At 49.6% G+C, this 26,516-nt stretch overlaps 1 long non-coding RNA gene across 1 annotated transcript; it reads right to left on the bottom strand.

Moving 5' to 3' along the window:
• Positions 1 to 12,106: 12,106 nt before the first annotated feature.
• LOC105708408 (uncharacterized) lies at positions 12,107 to 16,482 on the bottom strand. Its single transcript, XR_001105294.2, has 3 exons — positions 15,864 to 16,482; positions 13,026 to 13,187; positions 12,107 to 12,655 (listed from the first exon to the last, which is right to left on the bottom strand). It is a non-coding gene; the product is annotated as an uncharacterized LOC105708408 (long non-coding RNA).
• Between the last annotated feature and the right edge of the window lie 10,034 nt (positions 16,483 to 26,516).

Below are 26,516 nucleotides of genomic sequence, written 5' to 3'. Positions count from 1 at the left end.
AGGGGCGGGAAGAGGAAAGGGAGGCTGAGAAAGTTTTCTTCTCTTCCTGGTTTGCTGGAAGTTCTCATCAAGAATTAATGTTGAATTTTGTCAAATGCTGTTTTGTATCTATTGAGTTCTGCCTATAATCTTTCCTTTTTAATTTTTTGAATGTTAAACCAATCTTGCATTTATGGATAATCTCTGCTAGGTTGTGATGTGTTCTCTTTTTTATTTATCGTTGATTTCTATCTGCTAAAATATCATTTAGAATTTTTACAACTATGTTCTTGAGGGTTATTGGCCTGTAGTTTTCTTTTTTTGTGATGTCTCTGTCAGGTTTTGGCATCAGGATGATGCTGGCCTCATAAAATAAGTTGGGAGGTGTTATTTGTAGATATCTCCCTTAACTGTATGTACCTGACAAGCTTTCTGGTGCTGGAGCTTTCTTTATGGTAGGGGTGGGTAACTACAAATTCAACTTGTTAAAGAGATATAGGGCTATTCAGGTTATCTATTTCTTCTTAAGTGAGCTTAGAAAATTTGTATCTTTCAAAAAATTTGACCATTTCATCTAAGTTTTCAAATTTATTGTCATAACATTTCCTTATTATTCTTTTAGTATCAGTATACTCTGCAGTGATGTTACCTCTCTCATTACTAATATTAAGCATTCGTATTTTCTCTATCCTTTTTCCTGATCTTTCTGGCTATCTACACTCTCATTTCATTGATCTGAAAGCACTACCTTTTGGTTTCTATTGCTTTTCTGTCTTCAATTTCATTAATGACTGCTATTGTCTTTACTCTTTTTCTGCTGCTTACTTTGGGTTTAATCGGCTATTATTTTTCTAGTTTCTTAAAACTGAGGTTGTTAATTTGAAAATGTTTTTCTTTCTAACATAGGCATTTGGTGCTGAACATTGTTCCCCTATGTACTATTTTCTGCATCCCCCACATTTCAACATATTTTATTTTCTTTTATCTCAAAATACTTGCTAGGAGCTCTTTCAGCTCCCCTGACCATAGGTCACTGTGTCACCTGGGTGTGGTAGAGAGGGTAACTAGCTGTGACACTGCGATCTCCCATTCACTTTCTCCTGAGTGAGTTCTATTAGACTTCAGTTTTTCTACCTGTTCCATGAATGGGCCCCAACAGGTCTTCCAGCTCCACTGTCCTCTGATTACGCTCAATTTAATCTCTTTGTTCCCTGAGTGAAAAACCAGACCTCTAAGAGTTCGGTGCCTCAGTTGTGGTCAGGGCCAAAGAAGCTGTAACACCCCTGCTTCCTTTTCACACCCTAAATTTTCGTTTATGCAAGAGCTTATTAATCAGCTCCCTCATTCCAGGCACTAAGTGCTAAGCACTTCATATGTAATATCTCAGCCTGTGAAGTAGGTGCAATTCTTATGGCCATTTTACAAATGTTTAAATAAGGACTTGGTAATATGATGTTTCTTGCTCCAGGTGTCGTCTGAAGGGAGTAGAAAAGTCTGGGTTCAAATTTGGATTTGTCTGACTCAAGCCCGGGCCCTTAATCACTTGACTGTTCTGTCTCCTTCCACTTCACCACCACCAGTTCTGTTGCCTTTCTGAGTCAGTCTGTGAACACAGCCTTGGGAGTTTCAGGGCAAGGTAGCAGAGGAGAAAAGCCCAGAGCAGTGGGAGGCAGGCAGGCAGGAGGGAGAAGAGAGAGTAAAAGGGAGAAGCTTTCTAATTATGAGAAAGTCTTTTGACCTTTTCATGTTCATCCAACTAAGTCAAAAGGCATTGGACTTTGGTGCACCATCTTTAAGGATAAATGCAGATTAATGAGGAAAATCTGCTGTGCTAAGCTTGGAAAACATAGAGATCAAATTGAGCATGTCTGATATTAAGTCTGATAATGCCAGGTCACAGGCTGGATTCAGAAGCAGAGCATGGGTCCTGCTCCTGCTCCCCGCCATGTCCTCAGATCCTACTAAGAAGCAGAGGCCTAACTTCATTACATATCAACACCAGGGAGAAGGGGCAGGGCAATTTAAATGGGAGTCTCTGTAGTCCACCCTCCTTTCTCTGTCTTAAGACCAATTCATGGCCTTGGAAATTTCAGCAAAGCTTAAAGTAGAGGTTTTCAGGGGCTGGTTCCCGTTGGGTACTTTGGTCACTGAGAAACACTGCAGAGCAGAACTTAGACATTTAATATGTGGGTGGGGGATCAACTAGAACTCAAAAAAGTCAAGAGTAGGGAGAAGAAGGTGATTCCATCTCGGCTATCCAACTCCTTGCTGAATTCTCACCAGCCCTGAAATCTCAGCCAAGGTGTCTTCTGTCTCTGAGCCTCGGTTTCCACACTTCTATAATAAGGCTCACCTTTCCTGCGTTGCAGGGTAGGATTAAGTGAGATAATGTACATAAAGGTGCCTGGTTCATCTCTTCAATCATTCAATAAATGTTTATGGATGCCAACCATGGTATGGGCCCCAGGGAGACATCAGGCAGGAAAGCAGGCCTGCAAGTCCACTTGGCCTCTGTATTAGTTAGTTCACACTGCTATGAAGAACCACCTGAGGCTGGGTGATTTATGAAGAAAAGAGGTTTAATTGACTCACAGTTCCACAGGCTTAATAAGAAGCATAACTTGAAGCCTCAGGAAATTTACACTCATAGCAGAAGAAAAGGGGAAGTAAGCACCTTCTTCACATAGAGGCAGAGAGAGAAAGAGAGCGAAGGGGGAAGTGCCACACACTTTTAAACCATCAGATCTCATGAGAACTCACTCACTATCACAAGAACAGTGTAAGAGAAATCTGCTCCCATTATCCAATCACCCCCCACCAGGTCCTTCCCTCAACATTAGGAGTTAGAATTCAGTGTAAGATTTGGGTGGGGACGCAGAGCTAAACCATATCGTTCTGGCCCTGGCCCCTTCCAAGTCTCATGTTCTTCTCACATTTCAAAACACAATCATGCCTTTCTAACTGTCCCCAAAGTCTTAACTCATTTCAGCATTAACCCAAAAGTCAAGTCCAATATCTCATCTAAAACAAGGCAAGTCTCTTCTGATTATGAGCCTGTAAAATAAAAAATAAATTAGTTACTTTCAAGATACGACAGGGGTACAGGCATCGGGTAAATGCTCCCATTCCAAATGGGAGAAATTGGCCAAAACAAAAGGACTGTAGGTCCCATGCAAATCTGAAACCCAGCAGTGCAGTCATTAAGTCTTAAAGCTCCAAAATAATCTCTTTGGACTCAATGTCTCACATCCAGGGCACACTGATGCAAAGACTCCCAAGGTTTTGAGCAGCTCTGCCTCTGTGGCTTTGCAGGGTACAGCCCCTTACCACAGCTGGTGCTGAGTGCCTGTGACTTTTCCAGGTGTATGGTGCAAGCTGTCAGTGGATCTACCATCCTGGGCCCTAAAGAACAGTGGCCCTCTTTTCACAGCTCCACTTCGCCATGCCCCAGTGGGGGCTCCGTAGGGATTCCAACCCTACATTTCCCCTCCACACTGCTCTAGTAGAGATTCTCCATGAGGGCTCTGCCCCTGCAACAGAGTTCTGCCTGAACATCCAGACATTTCCATACATCCTCTGAAATCTAGGTAGAGGTTCCCAAACCTCAATTCTTGTCTTCTGTGCACCCACAGGCCTAATACCATATGGAAATCTCCAAGGCTTGGGGCTTGCACCCCCTGAAGCAACGGCCCAAGCTGTACCTTTGCCCCTTTTAGCCATGGCTGGAGCTGGAGCAGCTGGGACACAGGGTGTCATGTCCCAAGGCTGCACAGAACAGTGAGGCCCTTGTCCTGGCCCACAACATCATTTTTCTCTCCTAGGCCCCCAGGCCTGTGATTAGAGGGTCTGCTGTGAAGGTCTTTGAAAGTCCCTGGAAAACATTTTCCCCGTTGTCTTGGCTATTACCATTAGGCTCCTCTTATATAAATTTCTGCAGCTGGCTTGGGGTTAATTCCTCTCCAGAAAATGGATTTTTCTTTTCTACCACATGGTTCAGGCTGCAAATTTTCCAAACTTTCAAACTCTGCTTCCCTTTTAAATATAAGTTCCAATTTCAGACCATCTCTTTTTTTATGCAAATGAGCATAGGCTTTTAGGAGCAGCCAGGCCACATCTTCAATGCTTGGCTGCTTAGAAAGTTCTTCTGCCAGATACCCTAAATTATCTCTTTCAAGTTCAAAGTTCCACAGATCTCTAGAGCAGGGGCACAATGCTGCTAGTCTCTTTGCTAAAGCATAGCAAGAATGACCTTTGTTCTAGTTCCCAATAAGTTTCTCATCCCCATCTGAGACCACTTCAGCCTGGATTTCATTTTCCATATCACTATCAGCATTTTGGTCAAAACTATTCAACAAGACTCTCGAAAGTTCCAAACTTTCTCACATCTTCCTGTCTTCCTCTGAGCCCTCCAGACTGTTCCAACCTCTCCCTAAACCAGTTCCAAAGTTGCTTCCACATTTTCAGGTATCTTTATAGCAGTGCTCCACTCTCTACACCAATTTTCTGTATTAGTCTGTTCTCACACTGCTATAAAGAACTACCTGAGACTAGATAATTTATAAAGAAAAGATGTTTAGTTAACGCACAGTTTCACAGACTTAACAGGAAACATGACTGAGTGGCCTCAGGAAACTTACAAACATGGTGGAAGGGAAGGGGAAGCAAACATCTTCCTCACATGATGGCAGGAGACCAAGAGAGAGTGAGGTTGGAAGTACCACATGCTTTTAAACCACCATGTTGTAACATAACTCCCTGGTGGGTTCACCTTGCCTGCTGCCTAGATAGAGCTGATTTATCAAGACAGGTGAATTGCAAATGGAGAAAGAGTAATTCATGTAGAGCTGGCTGGGAGTCCAGAGCTTTCTTATTACTCAAATCAGTCTCCCTGTGTGTTCACATTCAGGAACCAGAGTTTTTAAAGGCAATTTGGTGGGTACGGGCTTGGGAAGTGGAGAGTGTTGATTGGTCAGGTTGGAGGTGGAATCATAGGAACTGGAAGTGAGTTTTCTTGCTGTCTTCTGTTCCTGGGTGGGATGACAGAACTGGTTAAGCCGGATCACCAGTCTGGGTGGTGTCAGCTGATCCATCAAGTGCAGGGTCTGCAAAGCATCTCAAACACTGATCTTAGGTTTTACAATAGTGATATTATCCCCAAGAGCAATTTGGGAAAGTTCAGACTCTTGGAGCCAGAGGCTGCATGACCCTTAAACTGTAATTTCTAATCTTGTAGCTAAGTTGTTAGTCCTTCAAAAGTGGACTGGTCCCCAGGCAAGAAGGAGGTCTTTTTGGGGAAAGAGCTATTCTCAATTTTGTTTCAGAGTCAAACCAGAAACTGAATTTCTTTGCAAGGTTAGTTTAGCCTATGCCCAGGAATAAACAAGGACAGCTTAAAGATTAGAAGCAAGATGGAGTCGGTTAGATCTGATCTCTTTCACTATCATAATTTCCTCTGTTACAATTTTACAAAGGTGGTAAGGATCTCATGAGAACTCACTCAATATCACAAGAACAGCACGGGTGAAATCCACTCCCGTGATCCAATCGCCTCCCACCAGATCCCTCCCCCATCATTGAGAGTTACAATTCCACATGAGATTTGGGTGGGGACACAGCTCCAAGCCATATGACCCACGATTCACCTAACCAGGACTCACACACATCCATGAATGTGACTCCCACTGAAGCCATCTAGAAGCTGGTGGTTAAGTGGCCTGAAAATTGGGTGGGGCAGGGTGTGAGCCTAACTCTGCTGCTAACCTGCTATGCAACCTCAGGGAGCTCCCTCAGCCTCTCTGAGCTTCAGATGTTTTTAATCTGTGTGGCGGGTGAGGACCACAGATAAGGCTGAGAGAGCTAGACAGTCTAAGAGTGGGCTCAGAGTCTGCTTCTAGAGGCTTCCGTGCCACAGATCTATCAAGGCATTTGGGAGTTATTGTAGCATCAGAGCAGTGATGAGAATTCTTCCTAATATGGAACTCCATACCATTTCTCCAATAATGGTTTCCCTACTGGGAAGAGACTGGATTCCATGATATAGAAAACCCCAAAACTTGTCTTGCTCAGACAGCCTTTACAGAGACAGTAATACAGACCTGAGTTCAAATTCAGTTTGCATGACTTTCTGCAGGTCACTTCCTCTCTGAGCCTCAATTTCCTTATTTATAACATGGGAATAATTACCTTCCAGGACTGATGGAGTGTGTGAAAACTCATAATCTGGTCCAGTTGAAGCCTTTGTTATGCATTTGTGTCCTTCCTGAAGAACCTGGGAAGAGCTGCAGTTTTTCTACCCTTTGAGATCCCTCCCCCATGCCCCACCCCACCTAGAACAGCCTAGGGTTACAGAGATCTCTGGAGGCCTTTCTGATCTCTTGACAACACCTGTTATCCCTCCCTGTTGATAATTCCCAAAGCCCTCACCCACTAGGAGCTCTGTCTGCAGCTGGGCCTCCTACAATGACCACAGAGGCATCTGCTCTGAGCTGGGGGCTTTGCTGGCTTATAGTGGATGCACCCAGCAGCCCTGCAAGGTGGGCCTGAGCTCCTGCTTACAGATGGGAAACCGGGCCCAGAGGCAGGTCTAGCACTTGGAGGTCACACACCTAGCAAGCAGCAGAGCTAGAGTCAGGCCACTCCCTTCCAGTCTCAGAGCCTGCACCCTCCCTGTACTTGCTGCCTCTGGGCTCTGCCCCTGAACAGGTCACTAACATTACCCAGCGCTGACTCCAGGCCAGGCACTCCTCAAACTGGGCTCCATGGGCCAATTCATTCAATCCTCACAACACCCCCTGAGGAAGGAAGGGGCTGTTAGGATTTACAGGGAAGGAAATGAAGGCACAGAGAGGTGTCGCCCAGTGTTGACCGCCATGATTAAACCTCTGCCCACCTCACTCTAAGGCCCACACTCCTAACCCAGATGCTTAAACAACGACTTGCTGCTTCCTCCACCTGGGCAGCCACCATCCCACCCTTTATCCACTTCCATCTGGAAAAAATACATTCTTGGTTCAAAAGCCAAATCAAGTGCCACCTCCTCTGGGAAGCCTCCCCTGACCTCCTCTCCAAAGCAGCCCCATACCTGGGCAGAGTCCCTCTGTGAGCACAAAAATCTCCCACATCCCTAGGATATGCCCGTGTGTCCTTGCCCTCTAGACAATGGATCTGAAGGGTGTGACATGAGGTGGCCTCAATAAACCTTGATGAAGGACTGGTTATTTAATAGAAACTGTACTGGCCCAGGGAGTCTGGGGGCTGGACATTCCCCGGCTGCAACAGTCTTGGGTGCCTTTGGTTGAATCATTTTATACCACGAAGAGGGAGAGTAGACTTCAAGCTACCTCAAAGCCAAGTGGGATGGGGACAGCTCATCTCCTGAAATTCCTTCTAATGAAACATTCACAGGCACTGCAATGTGCTGGCCCCTCACTGCTCTCTGCCCTCTCACTCTGCTTTCATTTCTTCACAGCACTGGATGCTGTACACGCCAGGTTTATTTTCTTTTCCTTGCAATAGAATATCAGTTCCCCTGGGGCAAGGAACTGGGTCTATCTTGTACCACCGGGATTCCTTTGCCTAGAAGAGGACTGCATGTGGTGAGGGCTCAGAAAGTGTTCGCTGAATGAGTGAACTGATGAACGGACAAATGATGAAAACCACAGGGGTCTGAGGTCAGGCAGATCTGGGTTCAGCCTCGGCTCTTCCCCTGAGCTTTTGTCTGTGATTCTTCATCCTCTTTGCTCTAACCTGGAGCCATTCTCTGCAGTGCCTGACTCATGTGCTTGCAACAGCCTGAGAAAAGGTCCTGGAGGGCTGAGCCCAGCACACGTTCTCTCTGTGGCTACACGCAAGCTACACTCATAGGCTGTGGGCTGTGGGACTTGGGGCAAGTGGCTGTCCTCTGAGTCCCAGTTTCCTTATCATCCTATCACCCATCCTGGAAGGTGGTTGTGAGGCTCAGTAAAATGAGAATGATAATGAGGCCGTTATGATAGCCAGAATAATTAAGTACTTCCTAAGTGTTTAGCCCTGGTTTCATACAAATTCATATATTTTATCATTATCATAATATTATATAATAGTATTATACATTAATACAATATCATATTCTATTATAATAGTAATGATAAAATATGTGAATTTAATACAACCCTAGGAAGTGGCATTATCGTTATTTCCATTTTACACTTAAGAAAACTTAGGCAGGGCAGGGAAGTAACAGGCCCTGGGCCACCAACACGTAGGCAGTGGGTTAGCACGCTGTGGTCCTCAGTGGCCCTCAGTGATGCGGGTGCCACAAATGCCCACACTTGGCCCTTGTCCTGCAACTCAGCAGGGACAGTCTCTGCTTAGCTGCTCTGTACCCCACTTGGAGGCAGGTGATGTTTGATCAACTATTAGTTCTTCAATCATTCTATTGCTTTAAAAAACAAAAACAAATGGGGCCATTGGTCCTGGGGAGAGGGCAGAAGGAGGCCACAGAGGGCTGGAGATTGGAGGGGTGGGAAAGTGAGAACAGCACTCGGATGGATGCAGAGAAGTGGGGGAAGACAAGCAGTGTTTTTAGGTGTGTGCTTATTTATTTGAACTCAAATAGACTTCCAAGTCTCTCCGGAGACTTCCGGTATCAGGAGGGAAGAGGGAGAGTGAAGTCGGGAGCTTGGGGGATGTGACCACCCGGCTGCAGGGAGATGGGGAGGTACAGCAGCAAATGCTGGGCCTGCACCAGCCCACAAGGTTCATGGCAGCCAGCAGGGAGGGCCTGACACTTCTGCAAGGAATGGACATTTACTGAGCATCTGATGTGTGCCAGCCCCTGCAAATGCAGCAGAAAACAAGGGAGGCAGGTCTTGTCCTCATGGAGTGCTCATGGGGGACAATAGAGGCAGGGACATATCAGACGTGTGAGCCAGAATTGGCTGGTTCATTGGTATGGTGCCACAGTGGCGTAATTATGCAAATGTCTCTGGGGCTACTGGTCATCCGGGTAACTTGCTCCACTGTCGTTAATGCGAGTGAGTAATCAAGTATGGAGCTGTGTGCTCATCTCCATCTGCCCGGATCTTCCTCCTTCACAAACAGCTTCATAGATGTTACTGTCTGGGTGGGTGGGAAGCAGGGAGGTCCAGGGTCCACCATGTCAAGGGCACAGGTGACCCTCCCCGGGGCCCTAGCCAGGTTCTTCTGCAGGGTTGAGGGAGCAGAGCAAGGGACAGCGAGGGATGCGGGGTAGAGGTGGGGAGCGGGACCAAAAGAGGAAGATGCCGATCTTAGGCAATTAACCAGGCAGAAGAGGCTGTGTGTGTGAAAAGAGACAGAAAGAGAATGCTTCTTTGAGCTCCCATACTACACATACACACATACACACACACACGTGTACATGGGCACAAGATGCACACACAGGCACATGCACAGAGGTACATGCATACATACATGCACACACAATGACACAGGCATGTGTGTACACACTCACATGCATGTGCATGTACTCGTGGGTACACACAGAGGCACAAACCCCAGCACATTTGCCTTCTTCCTGAAGCTTGTCACGTTCTAATTCCACATTGTGCTGTGGCTATTGGATAACTGTGCCCTACCTGCACCCAGGCTCTGAGCTGCTCTGGGACAGCAAGGGTGGGCTGAATGGAGGTATGGCTCAGCATTGCAAGCTCAGCAGCAGCACAGTACCCAGCACATAGTAGGCGCTCAATAATCAGTTTTGGTGTGAGGGTGCTGGTGCTGACAACATGTTGAAGAGGAAACTGGGCAGAGCCGCTTGATGCAGAATTCAGGGTGACTTCCGGGAGAAGGCCTCTTATCTCACCCTACTTGACACTTAAGTATCCTTAAGTGGTTTGTTTTGCTTTTTATTATTATTATTATACTTTAAGTTCTGGAGTACAAGTGCAGAACGTGTAGGTTTGTTACATAGGTATACACATGCCATGGTGGTTTGCTGCATCCATCACCCCATCATCTACATTAGGCATTTCTCCTAATGTTATCCCTCCCCAATTCCCCCCTACCTCCTGCTATTCCTCCTCCAGCCCCCGACCCCCGACAGGCCCCAGTGTGTGATGTTCCCCTCCCTGTGTCCGTGTGTTCTAATTGTTCTTAAACACAAATCAGCACAGGATTTGGGACATGGAACTCGGAGCGAGGGCTGGGAAGAGCCGTCTCCACACTGAGCAGGCTTTACCTTGCTGGCTTCAGCGTTTCAATGACTCTCACCACTACCACCCTCCAACTTCACAAGGAGCCTCCAGTGCACTCAACACTCAGTAGGAGGCTGGGTGTGGTGGCTCACACCTGTAATCCCAGCACTTTGGGAGGCTGAGTCAGGTGGATCACCTGAGGTCAGGAGTTCGAGACCAGCCTGGCCAACATGGTGAAACCCTATCTCTAAAATAAAAGAAAAACAAACAGTAGGGTTTCCAGGGAGCAGAGTAACAGTGAGCATCTATTGATCACTTACTGTGTGCCCAGTGCCTAATCCAGTACCTTACATATACTAACCCATTTAACCTTCATATCAGCCTGTTGAGGTAAGTACTATCCCCGTTTGACAGACAGGGAGGCTGAGGTACAGAGAGGTGAGGCCACTTACCCAAAACCTCACAGCTGGTGAGTACAGGGGTGTTTGAAGCTTGGGCTGCAGAGATACTCTGGCCTGGTTTAAATACTCTGGCACTTGGGTGACACTGGATGCCTTGTCTGGAAAATGGGGTCACAGGAACAATCCCTGGAAGGACCATGGTGAGGGCTGAAGGAGGCAATGAAGGTGCTTGATCAATGTCCCTTCCACACATAGACTCATAGTGACCATGGAGATGTCTGAGACCGGCCCAAGGAACCAGAATATTGGCACTGGAAGGGCCCTTAGTGCACTGAGTTTAATAGCCCATTTTACAGACTAGAAAACTGAGACCCCAAGAGGGAAGCAATTGGTCTGAGGTTGCTGGAATTGACTGACATCTTCTCATTCACTGGCCAGTGTTCCTTCCTCAGCCACAGCTGTGGTTCAGTGTTGCCTTTAAATCAAAATAATCGTCCATTAAATAAGGGAAAGGCAAGAATGAGGGTCCCGGTGGACTTGAGAGGACCCAGGCTGTGCTCACCTGCTCCTCCTGTCAGCAGGAGACAAGCAGGGGTGAGGGCCGAGGACAGGGCACCTGGGCCAGCCTTTCTACCACCGAAACACAAGCATGGCTTCCCTAGCCCGGGGCCCTCTAGGAGCACCTCCGGGCTGAGCACATCCCTAGGCTCACCCTCCCAGGCCCGTCCCAACCTCCCCGCAGCAGCATCTCCCGCCACACCCAGCCCTACCAGAACCTGCCCCTTTCTCTGAGACTGTGTCACTCTTCTTCCGAGTTAGACAATTCACTGAAAATCCATTTCTAGAGCCCAACTCTCAGGTAAACATCTCCTTATAAACTTGTTGGCAAAGTTGGCATGCTAAATGACTCATTTACCAAGAACGGTGGGACAAATACTTTGGCACACAGGTGGCCGAGCAGCTCATGGCACGGGATGGTTCATTTGCTGAAGGATTCTTTATCGAGCCCCTGCTGTGTGCCAGGGCAGCAATGTACAATGGTTAGGAGCTAGAAAAGTCCCTCTTCCTGCCAGAGGCATAAATGGGGTGAGAGATAACAAAAGCAGTGAAAGGAATGGAGAGGGAATTGGGACCATTCACACCTTCTCTTGGGGACCTGGCTGGCCTGGCAGCCCTGCCCGCTGTCCCACCACCCCTCCCACCTGAGCACTGCTGGGGCTTCCACACTAGGCCTTCCCTTTCCTCCCACTGAACACAGCCCTGCATTCACTCTGAACCCTCTGCCTCTGCCTGCAGACCCAGACCCAGACCCCTCACCTAGAGCCCGCGCCCGCACTCAGCTCCTACCACTAACCCTGATGAGAAGAGAACACCTCCGCCTCAGGCCCTCCCAATCCAGTCCTTGTGGCCAGAGTGATAGGCAGGTCCCATCACCTGGCCTCTCAGGGGGCAATGGTCTCATTACTATGGGAGAGGATCTCTGGCTGTGATTATAGAATTCATACCCTACTGCTCTCACCAAACAGCATCTATTACTTTAAGCAAATAAAAATAGACACAGCTAAAGCAAACTGGAAAAATCAGTAAGTAATAAAAGTTAACATGAAAGCAAACATGATCTCAATCACAGAAGATCCTAAGAGGGTGTCTAGTCAATCCAGTCCAGCGATGCGCCAAAGGGGCCAAGAATCCTAAGTGTGGCCTTGATTGGGAGTTGGGGGCAAGCTCAGGGGCTCCCCACTTCATCCCTGCTCCAGCATTTCCCTGCAATCCGAGGCAGTGGTGGAAGGAGCTGGACTGGTCCGTGTGTTCCTGAGTAACTCTTGCTTCTGGTCCATTCATTACTCAGCAACTATGCTTTGAGCGTCCACCGTGTGCCAGGGCACTGTCGATAGCACAGCGGTCAGGAGTGTGCGTGCTGAACGTGGACTTTCTGGGTTCACGATCCGTCTCGGTCAGGATTGTGCGTGCTGAACGTGGACTTTCTGGGTTCACGATCCATCTTGGTCAGGAGTGTGCGTGCTGAACGTGGACTTTCTGGGTTCATGATCCGTCTCTGTCACTTACCAGCTGCGGGTCCCAGAACGAGTTCCTCGGCCACTCTATGCCTCAGTTTCTCATCTGTAGAATGTGATAATATTATTTATCTCCCGGTGTTCTGGGAAGAGCTAAGGTAGATAATTTATGCAAAGTGCTCCCATCAGTTGCTGACACATAATAAGCTCTTGATGAATGTTAGCAATGTTAGGCTTGCACGAGCTCTTCACTGAACACGACAGCTATTGTCCCTGCCTCGAAAAGCATACTACAAGGGAGCAGTCCACTGGACAGAGGATGAAAGTGAGGCTCACAAGCTAAGTGGCTTGTCCAAAGCCACTCAACTAGTCAGTGACAGAATAGGGATCTGCCTGGATCTGTGACAACTGTGTGTGGCTGTAACAGAAAACTTGACTAATAGTAGCTTTAGCAAATACAGGTTTATTTTTCTTACCTGAAATGAGGTCCAGAGGACAATTGCTGGTGCTGGGCACTCATGATGCCATCACATGCCAGGCGTCTCTGCTTTTCGGTTCTGCCATTCTTGGCTTGTTAGGTTTCGTCTCTCTGCTACCTCATGGTCACAAGGGGGCTGCCACGGCGTCAGGCATTTTGTCTGAGTGCCAGCCAGAAAGAAGGAGAGCAATAAGGCACAGAATTATTCCAGATAAGTCTGTCCCTTATCCTGGGCCAATCACTGGCCAAGAGAGACGAGATTACCATGGCTACTTTAGACCAATCAGAATTATTCCCAATAATAGGCACCTATCCTCCATGAGGGCAAGAGAAGGAGGAAGGGAGGGCAGGTGGGTGTTAGTGACAAATGGTGTTGGCCACACCGTGTGACCACTGGGACACACTGCCCCTCCACACTCTGCCAACTTGATATTCTTCATGCCTCTGTCAATGTGCACTGAAGCCCTTGACTGGGCCAGGCCTGAAGCCAGGTCCTGGGGATACAGGGATGGGTGAGATGTGCCTTTGCCCTCAGGTGGCTCCCAGTCAGATGAGGGAGGCAGTAGAGAAATGGGTGGTCCATTTAGGTGGTCAGTTTTCTGATGAGAATGGAACTGTGGGGCACAGAGGAAGCCCCTCTTGGATTGGACAGTCGGGAAGATCCTGGTCCCAGCTGATTTCATTCATCTCGGGATGCAGACCTGGAGGCCCAAGGGCAAGGGGGTCAGTGAGGAGGGAGGGGTTTCAGGGCCGAGGGAAGAGCTCATGCAAAGGCCCTGGAGAAGGCAAGTGAGTTAAATGCCAGCAGGACAGCAAGTCCCTGAGGCTCCCGCAGGTCATGGGAGGTGAGGTGTGGCCGAGGATTGAGAAAATGATAAATAAGGCAGCAGGGGCTGCACCCCATGGGACCTCAGGAGCCACAAGGAGGGGTCTGACCTTGACCTTGAGTGTGGTGGGGAGCCTGGGTAGCAGGAGGCCTTGAGGAGACTCTGGGATGTGCATTTTAGAAATGCATGGAGAGTAGGCTGGGAGGGGTGGAGTGGAGGGAGGGATGGGGGGAGGAGTGGAGTAGGGGATAGGCTAGAGGAATGGTGGAGTGGAAGAAAGGGGTGGGGAGGAGTGGAGAGCAGGGAGAGCTGGGGGAGTGAAGTGGAGTGAGCTGGGGGAGGGGTGGAGTTGAGGGAGGCCTGGTGGAAAAGTGAAGAAGAGGGACAGCTGGGGGAGGAGTGGAGATGAGGGAAGGTTGGAGAGGAGTGAGGGCTGGGGGAGGGGTAGAGTGGAAGGAGGGCTAGGGGAGGGGTGGAGTGGAGGGAGGGTTAGGGAGGGGTGGAGAGGAGGGAAGGCTGGGGAGGGGTGGAGTGGAGGGAGGGATGGGGGAGGGGTGTAGTAGAAGGAGGGCTGGGGAGGAATGAAGTGGAGGGAGAGGTGAGGGAGCGGTGGAGAGGAGAGGAGTTGGGGTGGGGTGTAGTGAAGGGAGGTCTGGGGGACAGGTGAAGTGGAGAGAGAGCTGGGGAGGGGTAGAGAAGAGTGAGGGATTGGGGAGGAGTGGAGTGGAGAAAGGGCTTGGGTAGGGGTGTAGTGGGGGGAGGACTAGGGGAGGGGTGAAGTGGAGGGAGGGCTGGGGGAGGGGTGAAGTGGAGGGAGGGCTGGGGGAGGGGTGAAGTGGAGGGAGGGCTGGGGGAGGGGTGAAGTGGAGGGAGGGCTGGGGGAGGGGTGAAGTGGAGGGAGGGCTGGGGGAGGGATGAAGTGGAGGGAGGGCTGGGGGAGGGGTGAAGTGGAGGGAGGGCTGGGGGAGGGATGAAGTGGAGGGAGGGCTGGGGGAAGGGTGAAGTGGAGGGAGGACTGGGGGAGGGGTGAGGTGGAGGGAGGGCTGGGGGAGGGGTGAAGTGGAGGGAGGGCTGGGGGAGGGGTGAAGTGGAGGGAGGGCTGGGGGAGGGGTGAAGTGGAGGGAGGGCTGGGGGAGGGGTGAAGTGGAGGGAGGGCTGGGGGAAGGGTGAAGTGGAGGGAGGACTGGGGGAGGGGTGAAGTGGAGGGAGGGCTGGGGGAGGGGTGAAGTGGAGGGAGGGCTGGGGGAGGGGTGAAGTGGAGGGAGGGCTGGGGGAGGGGTGAAGTGGAGGGAGGGCTGGGGGAGGGGTGAAGTGGAGGGAGGGCTGGGGGAAGGGTGAAGTGGAGGGAGGACTGGGGGAGGGGTGAAGTGGAGGGAGGGCTGGGGGAGGGGTGAAGTGGAGGGAGGGCTGGGGGAGGGGTGAAGTGGAGGGAGGGCTGGGGGAGGGGTGAAGTGGAGGGAGGGCTGGGGGAGGGGTGAAGTGGAGGGAGGGCTGGGGGAGGGGTGAAGTGGAGGGAGGACTGGGGGAGGGGTGAAGTGGAGGGAGGGCTGGGGGAGGGGTGAAGTGGAGGGAGGGCTGGGGGAGGGGTGAAGTGGAGGGAGGGCTGGGGGAGGGGTGAAGTGGAGGGAGGGCTGGGGGAGGGGTGAAGTGGAGGGAGGGCTGGGGGAAGGGTGAAGTGGAGGGAGGACTGGGGGAGGGGTAAAGTGGAGGGAGGGCTGGGGGAGGGGTAGAGTGGAGGGAGGGCTGGGGGAAGGGTGAAGTGGAAAGAGGGCTGGGGGAAGGGTGAAGTGGAAGGAGGGCTGGGGGAAGGGTGACGTGGAGGGAGGACTGGGGGACAGGTGAAGTGAAGGGAGAGCTGGGGGAGTAGTGGAACTGGGCCCAGTTGAGAGGCTTCAGTGTCCATCAGGACTGCGCATGGCAGTCACCCATGAAGGTAGCAGGGATGGGTGCACAGGTGCTGTTAGTGAGGAAGCTGGGAGGTGGTGGGTGAGCAGGGATTCAGTGGTCACCTGGATGTTGGTGAAGAGTGGATCGTGGGTCTCGATGAACAGGTTTTTAGTCTGGGTAGCTGGGTAGATATTTACTGACAGCTAGAAACACAAAGGAATCTCTTTGAGATGCTGTTATTCAAGCGTTCACCTCTTGGCATAGCCCAGTCTGGTCCCAGTTGATCCCATTCATCTCAGGGTGGGTTTCCTGTGGAGGCCTCCTAGGTCATGCGGCTCCCCGTAACTGTGGGAAGCAAACTTCAAGCCTCCCGGAGTTCCCCTCCTGGCCTTGCTGGAGGCTCAGGGATCCTCCCAGGAATGTCAAGGGCAGTGGTGTCCTGCAGTTCCTAAGCACAGCTTCAGTCTTCTGTTGGAGTCTGGTTACAGGTGGGTCAATTTTTTCACTACTGTCCTGCTCAAATTAGGAAACCCTGCCTTGGTTCACCTCCAGGCTGTATCCTGGAGTCTCCTACAGACAGGGTCCTCCAGGAGGGCTGGGGGCCCAGCCCTGGGTCCCACCGAGGGTTCCAGGTTCTTGTGGATGCCAAGAGCTGCTCTTGCCTGAAAGCCCTGCTGCTGCCTCCTGAGCTGTGCAGAGAACACGTGAACACGATGCTGAGAGAGCTCTCGGCTTTTTGGAGGCACATTTCATTCCAGATCCAGATGCTCAGAGAAATTGACCTTTGGAGCCCCAGACTTTGAGCTGTGCACACTGGGAACAGAGGCAGCAGGAGCTAAAACCAAAGGCAGGGCTCAGGGAGCGAGAGCCTGGGGGAGATGCAGACACTGCGCACTGAGAATTTAGCCCTGTGTTCCCAATTTTCACTTTACTTGCTCTAAATCTTCTTAATATCATTTTGATAACCTGACAAACGACCCAGGAGATGCGGCCCTGGGAGGAGAGTAACAGCTGACATTCACAGGACACCTGACTGGTCAGACCCTGAACTCAGCACGCGCCACCTATTTCCTTGTCTCAGGTTCCCCCACACCCTATGAGGCTCGTACTACCCTGCAAGTAGGGATGAAGAAACTGAGGTTAAGTCACTTGAAGGTCACACCTCTTGTCATGGGTCAACCCCCTACAACCCACAACTCCCTCCCCACAGCTGCTAAGAAGGCCCTCTGTGACAATCTAGTCCTTGCCTTATTATGGAGAAGGAGAAACCAAGGCCCAGAGAGGGTAAGCAACTTGTCCAAGGTCACACAGCACTTTCATGGCTAAGCCAGACCTCTTGTTTCCTGCTCACACCGACACCTTCAGGCCGCTCTGATCACCTTCTCCTCTATCCCTGGAAGGAAAGTGACCCAGAGGCTGGAGGAGGCCAGGTGCAAAGAGGCCCAGGCTGCTCTGGAGGGCACCCTGAAGATGGGCAGTGCCTACAGTTGGCAAACTTTCCAGGGACCCTGGGATCCCTCCTTCCTCCCACCCACACATTGCAGAGAAATACATCCTTTAAAGAGGAAAAGTTGGCTTGAAGTAAACAGATTAGTAGTGGTTATGTGCTCACACTTTATTAATTAAATGATGAATACATTTAAACCTGGGCATTTAATTTAGATTTATAGGGATAATTTAGATTTATAAGACCAGTTATTATGCATTAAGTATAGAAAATGCCAATGGATTTTTACAGGTGATATTTATTGGAGTATTAAAAAAGAAAACTATGTAAAATGTAATTACCCGTCCATGGAATGTAGGAGCTGGCAGGAAGCCAAAAGGCAGTGGAAGGGGAGGCGTGACTCACCTCAGGAGCCACTCTCTCACTGTATGGATGGGACTTCGTCTCCCCCGTGTTGGTCATCAGAATAAAAAGTGAACTTCATACCATGGAAATGAGATATCCACAGAACCGTGGGGCAAGGTGCAGTCCAGGCCACTTCTGTGCCAGCATCAGGGCTGGCGGGCACTTGGGGCCGTAATCTCCTTACTGCCAATCCTTCCATCTTATTCTTTCCAAGTCCCTGATCATTTGACTGAACAATTAGCCACTGCCTATGAATCAGATCTTTGCCTCTATTTTCCCATAGCTAAGCGGACAGAGAGATGTGCCACTTGAAGACCTGCCCACTGGGAGGACTTCTTTCTCCCGTCTCAGGTCCCTCTGGAGTGCTGCAGAATCCCCTCTGGCTGGTCTAGCGTATGTCAGCTGATGTGGGTCTATGGTTCTTCCTCTCCCTCTGAGAAGGTGTGCCCACCCAGACATCAGAATCTGAGCTTATTTGGAATAAGGATCTTTGCAGTCATCATCAAGGTAAAGACCTCAAGATGAGATCATCCTGGATTAGGTAAGCCTTAAATCCAATGACAAGCATCTTTATGAGACAGAAAAGGAGAAGACAGAGACACAGGGCAGAGAAGTCTGTGCGAAGATGGAGGCAGAGACTGGTGTGATGCAGCCACGAGCCAAGGAGTGCTAGGAGCCCCAAAGCTGGAAGAGACAAGGCAGGTTCTCCCCTACGGCCTATGGAGAGAGCCTGGCCGTGCTGGCACCTTGATTCCAGACTTCAGAACTGCGAGAGAATATATTTCTCCTGTTGTAAGCCACCAAGTTTGGGGTCATTTGTTCCAGAAGTCACAGGAAACAAATACGACGGATGAAGGAGAAGGCTCTTCGAGGCTCAGGCGTGGGTTGAGGAGAAGATGGCAGTGCCACTGGAGAGGATGTTCTGATGAAGAAGGAGACCCCTTCCTCTTAAACTTCTAAGACCAGGTCCCCTTAGCCTTGCATTTCAGAAGGAGAAGTGAAAGTTGAAAATAGAAGGCACTGGTCAACAAGGTGAAACCCCGTCTCTACTAAAAATATAAAAAAATTATCTGGGCATGGTGGCGCGTGCCTGTAGTCCCAGCTACTCAGGAGGCTGAGGCAGGAGAATTGCTTGAACCCAGGAGGCGGAGGTTGCGGTGAGCCGAGATCGCGCCATTGCACTCCAGCCTGGGTAACAAGAGAGAAACTCCGTCTCAAAAAAAAAAGAAAGAAAATAGAAGGCACAAGGTCAGCGGAGGAGAAAAAACCGGTGTCACTAGAGGAACCTGGAGGTTACAGATGAACAACCCCCCAACTCTGCTCCCCCGCCAGTTCCTATCCTATCTATAGCTCACAGGCACGGTGTGGAGGAATCCTACCTGGAAGGCATTGTTCTTGCTTAATCACGATTAGACCCCACCTAAGGTACCCCTCGCTTACCTCATCGATCCCGACCCTCTCACATGTACCGTCTAAGACTGTGAGCCTTAAAAGAGGCCAGGATTTTCTAGTCAGCAAGCTTGGTTCTTGAGACATAAGTCTGCCGAGACTCCCGGCTGAATAAAAAGCCATTTCCTTCCCAGGTCGATGTTCGAGAGGTTTGCTTGTGCCTGTTCCTGCTTCGCTGAGACTCTCGCCGCCGGCCCGTGCAGTTTGCCTGCCTCCAGGATGTGCTCAGGCCCAGAGCGATGATGGGCTACTGCTGCACATGCTGACTCTATAACCCCGTGGACCAGACAATACCCGGTCAAGACTGGCTGCCTGGGTCACAGTCACTTGGTGCCCCAGGGTCAGGCATTCCGCCTCTACCGGTGTAACCGAACAGCAGATTACTTGCTCTCTACATTGTGGAGTCCCATTAACAAGAGTGAGGCCTGCTAGAGGAAAAGGGAATTTATTTCAGAGCCAGCTTGGGGAAGGGGTAAAAAGTGTCCTGCCTTTAAATGTCCTGCTTCACCTTTGGAGCAGAAAGCAGACATTTTTATAAGGTAACCGGGGGAGTGTGTGAGGGCAGGGGGTCCCCCACCTGACCTGGTGTCTTAACTACCAGACAGCTGAGTTGGCGCCTTCCTGGGCAGAAATAAGTCGTAAAAGGGGGTCCCCCACCTGACCTGGTGTCTTAACTACCAGACAGCTGAGTTGGTGCCTTCCTGGGCAGAAATAAGTCATAAAAGAGGCAAAGCAGGCATGCTTTCCATATACCTTCCTGACGGGTGAAAGTCCCAGGCAAGTCCTGGAGGGCCATCCCCTGGAGGTGAAAGGTCACATCTGCACTTCTGAAAGGGCTATGTAGGAAACAGGGAATAGGGAAAGGGGAGAGGAGAAAAGAAGAGAAAATCATTATAAAACAATAGTAACTCATTTTCTTTTTCTTAGAAAAAATGAAGCCACTTGGTTACACCAGGGCTCAGTAGAAAGCCAAGAGCTATTTCTCAGATGCAGACTAGTTATCTATAGAAGAGGACATGGCTTTGCACCAAAGTCCTAGGCAGCTGTGCTGCTGGTGTCTCTTACTGGGGCTTGGGTCTCCTACTGGTGCTTGCCGCTGGCCCCAGACAGCATCTCTCCTTGTATAGAGGCTCGGGTTCCACCAGACAGACTGGGTTATAAGGCCCAGGTGTCAGGGCACAGGCCTGGAGACTGGCATTGCTGCAGGGCCTTTCTGGCCTCTAAGACTTACTCAGTTTTACAAGTCATTTAGAAAAAGGGTTGCGGCAGCACACGCACATGGAATACACCTCATTCCTAGAGACCTTCTCCTTCCCAATCAATGCCTTCGCTTTCAAGTAAGAGACAGTAAGGTTGGGAGTCCAACAGATGATGCAATTCTACCACCCACAGGATGACATTTTAGATCTGATTTTCATTTGTGTCTGCCCTGTAGCTATAAAACACAAAAGTTTCCTTGAGGGCAATCTAATCGCTGGTTATCTGTCCGTGCTTTGAGCAGAGAGGTGAAATGCGGTGCCTGTCATTTTCTTTCTATGAACTCTCCAGTACTGTCATAAGTAGCCATTGCATCCCTCGTTCCTTCTGATAGTCATGATTACTACCTCAGAGGCCAAGTGCAGCAGCCACTAGGGCTGACAGTTCTCAGACTTCAATAGGCACTTTGTCCCAGGCAACCGTAAGTGATGATTTAAGTGATTCAATGTCCCTGAACACCAAGGCATAATACCACAATCCTATTGTCTCTGGCCATGAGGTTCTCACTGTGTTTAAGCCTAATCAAGTTGAACAGCCCACTCCCAAATCCCATTATTGAAGGTTTGTTTTCTGGTGGCACGGCTGATACCAAGTGCTATATCATTCAGGGCTCATTTAGAGAAAACAGGAAGTGCACTAGAAATTGCAAACGGAAGGGATTGAATGCAGGGAGCTGATTATAAAAGTGGTGAAAGGGCTGAAAGAACAAAAAGTAAAAGATAGGAAGGCTGGGGGCGGTGGCTCACAGCTGTAATCCCAGCACTTTGGGAGGCCAAGGCAGACAGATCACTTGAGGTCAGGAGTTCGAGACCAGCTTGGCCAACATGGCAAAACCTCGTCTCTACTAAAAATACAAAAATTAGCTGGGTGTGGTGGCAGATGCCTGTAATCCCAGCTACTTAGAGGCTGAGGCAGGAGAATCATTTGAGACCAGGAGACAGAGGTTGCAGTGAGCCAAGATCGCACCACTGCACTCCAGCCTAGGCAATGAGAGCAAAACTCTAGCTCAAAAAAACAAAAAAAGAAAAGAAAAAGAGAGAAGCCCTAGTCCTGGCAGCACAAACCAGAGGAGGTGGAGCTGCAGAGCTCAAGACTGCATGTCCTGCTGATGTCATCCGTCACTAGGTCCACTGCTGCCAGAGCCACCCAGACCCCAGGCAGATGCAACTGGCCACTGTAGCTATTGCCAGAGTCACCAAAGAACCGTTGTGCTGGTAGCTACCTGGTACAGCCAGAACCTCTTTCAGAAGCAGCTTCTCCCCAGCTCCCATATTTCAGTCTTCACTAACACTTTCCATTGTCAGTGCTAAAGGGAAGCCAGCAGGCGAGGGAGTCCAGGAGATGCAGCCAGCTGGGATCCAGCATCACACCATGGTGTTCATGGCACAGAGAGCAAACAGCCAATGGACAAATGACCCACACAGTGCTTCAGCGCTGGACTTTTGTGCTAATCAAAGCAGTTTGAAACTCAGCTGTGTGCCCTTGAGCATGGCATTTAATTTTTCAGAGCTTTCTTTTACCCAAGGATAAAGTGGGGCTAATAACACCCACTGCACAGGGTCGTTGTGTGAGGATTAAGTATGCATGTAAAAGTGTCCGTGCCAGGACCTGGACATGAGACACCCTCCCTCTGGGGGTCCTGATGTTCTCTGGTTCAGCCTCACCCTTGACTTACTCTCTGACCTTGACCAAGTGTCTGAGTCTCTCTGGGCTCTATTTTCTCATCTGTAAAGATGAATGAGGTTGGAATAAAGGCTCCACAAGGTCCCTCTAGCCCTGTTGAGCTGTAAGCTGTGAATCACTCCTTAAATGAAACAGACAGGTTGGGTCTGGCAGGAGGGATAGGAGGGTCTGATTGCTGAAAAGGAGCCGGGGGAGAAGGGAAGGCTTGTGGAGGTTCTAGCTGAATCTGAGTGCTCTGAGCTGTGTGCTTCACTGGAGAACATCGTCACATGTCAAGCAGCTCACGCCTCAGCCATCTTAATGCTCCCGGCACCTCCAGGTTGACGTTGCCCCTGGCAGCACCGACATGGTCTCAGTTCCCTTTGATGCGCTCACTCCCAGCATGGCTCAGTTGACAAGAAATTGCCAGGAGCGGCATTTTCCTTCACACTGTGATCCAGAAGGAAAGGGGGCCTTAAATTAAATCCATCATGAAGATGAGGTTTGTAAGCCATGGGGCCTGCGAGGGCCCTGAATGCCTGAGCTTTGAGAATCTTCCTATTTCAGCTGGAATTATGAGTTTAAACCTGCTGGAACTCAGGAGGTGCCGAGATGCCTGCAGAGGCCGGTATTCCTGGGAAGCACTGCCGTCCATGGGCTAAAACATGGGGCACTTTTGTCTAGCAGAGAAGGGTTCAAGGGTCTGTTGTGCCACTTGCTAATTTATGCCAATTTCTTAGCTTCTCTGAGACTCAGTTTCTCTGTTTATAAAAGGAAATCATAATATCTACTGCAATTTGCACTTGGGCTGTTTTGGTTCATCCGGCATCTCTTTCCCTCTGTTTTTGGCACCTATCACTCCTGTCACCCTTCCTTTGGGAAAGTAAGCTTCCTGCACTCCCCAGACCCTGATACTCTGACCAGATTATCGGTCAGTGACTCTATTCCACCCCTCTCCTTAGAGAGAGGTATCAGCTTAGACTAAACCAATCACAGCAATCCATTCCCCCAGGAAATAGTGATTGGTCCAAGAAGAGCATGTGGCCAAAATCAGCCTATTAGAATCCTTCATTGAGACCTTATCTATGGCTATAAGAGAGAGCCCTTCTCTCCCCGCTGGAGTCACTGGATGGGATGACCTAAGCTTAGGGCTGCCAATGGTTATGATTCCCCTTCCACCTTCCCTTTCCTACCTCATGAATAAATCCCACAGCAAAGAGAAAGTTGCTCCTACACAGGCAGAAGCAAACGTGGAGAAACATGAGGAGTATGGGCCATCCAGTGATGTCATTGGAGTCCCTGAGCCCAGCTGTGCCTGAGGCTATTCCCTGCTGTCTCTCTCAGCTCTACAAGCAACTACATTCCCTCTTAGGTGAAAGCAGCTGGACTCTTTTGGTTGAGAGTCGAAGGCCCAGGGGATTTGGTAGCTCAGTAAATATTGCTTTCACTCCAGTGGCGGTCACCGCATACCCTACCAGAGCTCTTTTCTCTCTAATCTCAGGTGCCTAGGGGAGTATCTGTCCCTCCCTTTGGACTGACAGCTCCTCAGGGTAGGTACAGGGTCTGACGTGCCCAGCATTTACTTCCATCTCAGTGCCTGGGGCGCAGAAAGTGCCCAGGACAGAGGAATCGCTTGAACCTGGGCGGCGGAGGTTGCGGTGAGCCGAGATCGCGCCACTGAAGTCCAACTTGGCAACAGAGCGAGACTCTGTCTCAAACAGAAACAAACAAAAAAGAAAGTGCCCAGGGAATGTCTGATTATTGAGGGAGGGAGGGAGTGACTGAGTGTTGACCCAGGTTTGCCCCTTCCTGTCCTACATCCTGCTCAGGCCTCTCCTCCATGACTTCTCCCTAAACCACCCCTGTACCCCTAGGATGGTTTACTGAGCGCTGGCTATCCTCCTCCAATATCCTCCAACATCCTCCTCCAGGCTGGGAGCTCTTCATTTTTCCCATCATCCATAACACAGTTATTTATTAAGCACCTAGAGATGCTGTTCTGGGAAATAGGCGTACATGTGATCAAGATAGACTCCATCCTGCCTTCATGGCATTTGCAATGTGGCTGGGGATGCCTATGAAGAACAAAGAAAGAGACAATGCCAGGTCCCGAAGAGTCCTCTGCAAAAGCTAATGCAGGGGAAAGGGAGGAAGCGGGGCACGCTGGGGAGGAGCTGAGGAGTGAAGGAGATGCCATCTCTGTCATCGCCTCCCCTGACCATGACTACCTGCTCCTTGCCTAAGGCTGCTCCTTGCATAAGCCTGCACCTGCAGACATGAAGTTGAATCCAGGAAAAAGCAGGAAAAAGTACCCTGACCTTCTCTCCTCCTATCTTCTGGTCTCCTGGCAGCACCTCCCGTTGGCTGAACCCAACAGAAGCCAGCTGTCATGAGCGCCCCTGAAGTAGTGCACACAGGGCAGCCTCCCTGGTGCCGAGCTGGACAGGAGGAGACAGAGCATGAACTAGAGTGTGAAGAACAAGCAGCCAGGGATGATTAGCAGAGTATCCCCCCAAAGCTAGTGGCATTGCTTCAGGGCTCTCGTTAACAGTCTGTTTCTTTAGATTTTGGTATCAGTTGAATGTTTCACAGAGAGTGTGAATCATTTGTTTTATGAAACTATTTTAAAAAATAATCAGATGGTTTGGTGCTCAGGGGCAGAAACAAGGTGACCTTGACCTCATGACCCCACCTGGAAATTGAGTCTCAAAGCCACATTTGAGGCTGAGCAGGTGCAAGCGCCAGTGAAAAAGCAGAATCCATGTAACTTCCAATGGGAATGAGACTGCCCAATCCCGCCCTCTGTTCAGGGGAGATTTAAATCCAGGAGCCCAAACACCCGGGTTCAGGTTCTGCTTCACTCCTTACCTGCAAGGTGCCTCCTCGAGAAAGTCCCTTCTCTCCCAGCCTCAGTTTCCCCAGCAGGCGCTAGTGATCCCTCATGGGTTTCCCAGCTCTGACGGGCCAAGAGCCCTCTGAGAAGTGAGAAGTCACTAACACTGTCAGAAGCCCGGTGTTTACCGATTGCGGAAGACAGATGACTCTGCACGTATTTATATGGAGGAAGAAATTCAAATAAATGGTTCCTGGAAAGCACCTCAGGAGCATTTCCAGATGATTCAAATGCAATGATGGGCACTCTTATTAATGCCTGCCGGGACATGAGGGAGAACCAAGGGCGGGTGTCGCCACAGCAGTTTGTGGGGGGAACGAAGAAACCCAGGAGTGGGGGAGGTGGGAGAGACCCGGCTGGCAGCGGGGCTGTGATTCCAGCTGTGGCCTTACTTCAGGACATGACCTTTGGCAAGCGCCTTTGCCTCCTAGGGCCTCAGTTTCCCCAGCTATAAAATGAAGGGGTTGAACAGATCATTGCTGTGGCTCCTTCCAGCCCTGTGCCCACATGGATCAAGGGATCGGGCAGAAGGCAAAATGCTGGGAAGCAGACGTTTCCAGGTCTTTGGCCATAGGGAAAGCTCCCCATTGGGTTAGAGTGCAGGCCCCACAGGCTGAGCTGAAGGCCAGGCCCCCTCCATACTCTCTCCATAATGCTGGGCAGGCTCCTTTCCTTCTCTGTGTCTTGGTTTCCTTCCCTGGGAAAGGAGATTGTCATGGTGATTTGATTGGGTTTGAATTTAGATCTCGTTATTTTTCTATTCGTCCTTTGTATACCTTTCTTCTTTCTCTGCCTTCTTTTGGACTGAATATTATTTATGATTCCACTTTGTCTTCTGTGTCGGCTTGTTAACTATAACTCTACACTTTTCATCTTAGTGGTTGCTTGAGGGTTTATAGCAGGCATCGTTAGCACAGTCTGCCCGGGAGACATTACACCATTTCTCACTTTAAGAACCTTTTCAGCAGTCTACTTCCACTTCTCCTCTCCCACCGTTGTGCTATTGTTATAGGTTTTACTTCTACATGATTTGTAAATATTACGCTACATTATTAAATTTGTTCAACAGGTCAATATTCTCCTGTGTGCGAATAAAACTTGCTCCTCTATATAGCTGAGCAGTATTTTATCACATGGCTATACCACCATTTGCATGCACCTATTGAGAGACATCTTGGTAGTTTCCAGTTTGGGTAATTATGCATGTAGCTGCTATAAATATCTGTATATGAATTATTGTGTGAACAGAAGTATTCAATTTACCTGGGTTAATATCTATAAGGAGGATTTCTGGATTACATGGGAAATGTGTTTAATTTTATAAGCAACTTGAAGACCCTCTTTTGTATACAGCCTTAAAGGATTTCAAATTTATATATATGCTATGATAAGTTTCAAAAGAGTTGGCCAATTTTGCTAAAATTTGACACAGAATGCAAGGACACCAAGATGTACTTTAACTGAGTTTGATTTGGGATTTCAGGATATCTCCATGAAACAAGTGTTTCTATTAAAATGTTCAAATGGATATATTTTTGATATCTAAATACATCCTTTTATAAATGAATGAATGAATGACAGTGGGAATGGCATTGAAGGGATGGATGTGAGTAAGAGCTGAAATGGATGCCTAGGGCTGTTGTATTAGCTGAAGTAAGGAGG

The sequence above is a fragment of the Aotus nancymaae genome, unplaced genomic scaffold (assembly GCF_030222135.1).
Source record: "Aotus nancymaae isolate 86718 unplaced genomic scaffold, 86718_ANA_hifiasm-v0.15.2.pri h1tg000053l, whole genome shotgun sequence".
NCBI lineage: Eukaryota > Metazoa > Chordata > Mammalia > Primates > Aotidae > Aotus > Aotus nancymaae.
The sequence above is the reverse complement of the archived record's forward strand: the minus strand, read 5'-3'. Positions and strand labels throughout refer to the sequence as shown.